This window comes from Myxine glutinosa, chromosome 11, assembly GCF_964187855.1.
Source record: "Myxine glutinosa chromosome 11, kmMyxGlut1.1, whole genome shotgun sequence".
In the NCBI taxonomy this organism is placed as follows: Eukaryota; Metazoa; Chordata; class Myxini; order Myxiniformes; family Myxinidae; genus Myxine; species Myxine glutinosa.
Window position 1 is genome coordinate 97,945,593 of NC_136271.1, and position 4,187 is coordinate 97,949,779.

Below are 4,187 nucleotides of genomic sequence, written 5' to 3' on the forward strand. Positions count from 1 at the left end.
CCATAAAGTATCAACAGTTAGAATGTGAGTACGTCTATGAAGTATCAACAGTTAGAATGTGAGTACGTCTATAAAGTATCAACAGTTAGAATGTGAGTACGTTTATAAAGTATCAACAGTTAGAATGTGAGTACGTCTATGAAGTATCAACAGTTAGAATGTGAGTACGTCTATAAAGTATCAACAGTTAGAATGTGAGTACGTTTATAAAGTATCAACAGTTAGAATGTGAGTACGTCTATAAAGTATCTACAGTTAGAATGTGAGTACGTCTATGAAGTATCAACAGTTAGAATGTGAGTACGTCTATGAAGTATCAACAGTTAGAATGTGAGTACGTCTATAAAGTATCTACAGTTAGAATGTGAGTACGTTTATAAAGTATCAACAGTTAGAATGTGATTACGTCTATGAAGTATCAACAGTTAGAATGTGAGTACGTCTATAAAGTATCAACAGTTAGAATGTGAGTACGTCCATTAAGTATCTACAGTCAGAATGTGAGTACGTCTATGAAGTATGTACAATTAGAATGTGAGTATATCTATAAAGCATTTAGAGTGACAGATGCATGCACAATAAAATTTTATATTCTTTTGATGCGAGGGCATCAATTGTGAGTACGTCCACAAAATACATACTACAAAAACACACAAAACAAGCCCGGGGGAGGGAATGCAATCTTTGATTGCTCGTTCCAGTTGCTCCGGCATTTAGTACGTTTATAATATATTTGGGATCGGTGAAATATTTGGGAGAATTGTGACTTTGATGATACAAGCACGAGAGTTGGCACACAGTTGGAGTATGCCCTCAGGAAGATATTTGGCTGTCGGGCCATCGCAGATTTGTCCTGTGACAATGGCGGCCATATTTCAAAAAAGGACAAATCTGAGATGGCCCTCTAGCCAAATAATCATCGCAGATTTGTCCTGTGACAACAACGGCGGCCTTTTTTTTTTAATGGCCTCCATTTCTTGTTATTTTACATATATTTGGTACATTACTGTGTATAAACTGTTGTTGTGGTCATACAAGCTTGACATTTGGCACATAATTAAAGACCCCTAACTACAGGGTTATCATATATTTGTCTTGTGACAACAATGGTTTAAAATGGCCGCCATTTATATTGTTGCGGTTTTAGAACCCACACTTTTGTAAATAATAATCACTTGCAAATATGACGGTAAAAGTTAAAGGTTGCACCCATAGTTAGTCCACAAGCAACATGTAGGCCACCATAAGAACTCAGTTATTTCCTTATTATGTGTTAGTTAAGGCTGTGTTTCCAATAGTTGAATCTGCGTTGCATCAATCAAATAAGGAGTAGGCCCTTTTGTTCATTTTGCGATCCCTCTCCAAGCAATTCTGTTACACGCCTTGGTTAGCGTGCGCACAGGTGCCACCATTGACCATGCGGCCGGCTTGAGGAAGAAGGGGGCGGAACGCCAAGGAGAAGGTGTGGCCACGTCAACTAGTCATCAAGGGCATGGCCGGTAAGCCCCCACCAGCCAACCAGGGCTGATGAAATATCACTGGCTTGATAAAGCGCGCAGTGATCTTAAAGCGCGACATATAAGCACGAGCGCAAAGCCCTTTTACGGACTTCTTTCGGGTGAACTGCGCATACGGACTTCTTTCCAAGGTCTGCGTGAGAGAGCTCGATTACAAAAGGCGCTTTATTGAAGGACTTCTTTCGGGGACTTCTTGCGCGAAGGACTTGAGGATTGCGCACGCTGGCAAACAGACTTCTTTGGAAGGACTTGTTGGGAGAGTGCATTGTATATGAGCTCGATTACAAAAGGTGCTTTATTGAAGGACACTAGCCTTCGCCCCCCCCCCCCCCCCCCCACCGTATGTATGGTCCGCTCGCGTCGAACGATACGCGCGAAGCTGCCTGCCGGGTTTTTGCCCACGGAACCGGAGCCTCACCTGGAGCCTGGACCCCATCGTCTGGACCATCTACCTGGACCTTCCACCCTACCAGCTACAATCCCGTGTGAGTGTGTATGTTTGTCCGGGGTCGTAAGTTAAGACTGTATCGTTAAGCCTGCCCTGTGTCCTTCTCGTTCTTCTTCTTCTTGTACATTCTTTCCTTTCCTCTTCTTTTTGGTTGTAAATAAATTCACCTTGTTCTTTCTTGGTTTTTCCCTAATCCGATCGCATCCGTCCTTTCTTTCAATTGAGTACCTGTGGCACGATTTCGGAACCGCTCAGAATTGGGTTTAGTCATTTGTTAACGGCCCGGATCGCGGACTGCTAACCGCTCGGCATTTACCATCACGTCCGTGGTTCGAGCAGAAGTTATTTCCCTGCTTTACGGTCGGGTTAGTAAGTAGGTATTTGGGACTACATTGACCAATGACCCTAGCTAATACCGACCGGAAGGAGCGTTATAACTTCTAAGGACTCGGGACGGTCAGTCACGGACAAGGGGATTAATCCCCCCTTGATAAGGGGATCGCCGACCCCCGAGATCCGTAACAATATGGTATATTATGGTATATGGTATATGGTATATGGTATATGGTATATGGTATATTAATTTGTATAAACTGATGTTTGAATCATACAAGCATGGTATTTGGTGCACAGTTAAATATTATGACTATTAGAGTCATCACAGATGTGTTCAAGAAAAATGGCGCCCAATTTTTAGTGCGGCAGAGAGGTGAAATATTTGGGAGAATTGTGCCTTTGATGATACAAGCACGAGAGTTGGCACTCAGTTAGTGTGTGTCCTAAGGAATATATTTGGCTATAGGGCCGTCGCGGATTTGTCCTGTGACAACAATGGCGGCCATATTTCAAAAAAGGACAAATCTGTGATGGCCCTCCAGCCAAATATCTTCCTCAGGGCATACTCTGACTGTGTGCCAAATGCCATGCTTGTATCATCAAAGACAACATTTCTGCACCTGTCTGCCATACTAATTTCTATTCAGCTCGGCATTACAAATTTCCTCTTCCATCCACTAAAAATCTGTCTTCTTGATGTCCGTGAAGATTGTTGTAAAAATGCAATGACCCCGATGTGATTTGAACACACAACCTTCTGATCTGGAGTCAGACGCGCTACCATTGCGCCACGAGGTCTAAGTTGCATGTCTTATTGTTTTCCCATAACCAAAGGAAGAGGGTCTTGCATTTTGGTCCGTTTGTTACTTGGGGGAAAAAAATAATATTTTTGACAAGTTTGTTGTAGTGTAGCAGCATAGCAAACCTGTTGTGCATTTTGTGATACAAGCACCAAATTTGGCACAAATGTACATTAATATGTTGCGAACATTTTCAGATATTGGGCCACTTGAAATTCCGTAATTTTTTTTTTCAAATTTTTTCAAATTTCGTAATTTCAAATTTTTCGGGTGACACCGTCATAATTTCGGTCTTCGAGGCCGGCCGATATAGTGGGGCGGCTTAGCCCAAATATTCAAAAGAATTGTGCATTTTGTGATACAAGCACCAAATTTGGCACAAATGTACATTAATATGTTGCGAACATTGTGTGGTCAGCAATGAAGACGAGAGTCTGAATTACATGTATGCAAAAGACCTTGTGAACCAGTGAAGCAAATACACGGGTAAGCATGAATTAAATCTAGGGCATGATATAATTTCCATGATGTTTACCTCTACACTCAATGGTGGAAGGAGGTAATGTTTTGATCCCAGCTTGTCTGTATGTCTGTTTGTCTGTTAGTCCACAAAATTCCAGACAAAGCTTGTAGTAGTGGTAGTTGTAGTGGTAGTGGTGATAACAGAAATTGTTACATAGAACTGAACTTATATTATTATTATATGCAGAAAATAACTTCATTTCTATATGCCCTGCAGTGGACAGGTTAATTGGTTTATGCACTGAAGGGGTCACCCTGGTGTGTACTGCTGTGTTCTGCCTCACTGAGTTGTTCAGGTATGATGTACTCAGCACAAGCTTCCGGTCGGCCCGGAGGTGGGGGTGCGGGGCCTGTCACGGAACGTCAAAACAAACGGCCTGCCGGGGCCGCCCAAAAGTCGGGCGTGAGGGGCGCGTCCACTAATGGAACGCCTCTCGCTTCCCAGATCGAGGGCCACGTGGTCAGGAGAACCTCGTCCCTTCCGGTCACACTTTGCCTATCGGCCGGCCTCGAAGACCGAAATTGTGACGGTGTCACCCGAAAAATTTGAAATTACGAAATTTG

At 43.0% G+C, this 4,187-nt stretch overlaps 1 non-coding gene across 1 annotated transcript; it reads right to left on the minus strand.

Moving 5' to 3' along the window:
• Nucleotides 1-3,027: 3,027 nt before the first annotated feature.
• TRNAW-CCA (transfer RNA tryptophan (anticodon CCA)) lies at nt 3,028-3,099 on the minus strand. The gene has a single exon. It is a non-coding gene; the product is annotated as a tRNA-Trp (tRNA).
• Nucleotides 3,100-4,187: the final 1,088 nt, after the last annotated feature.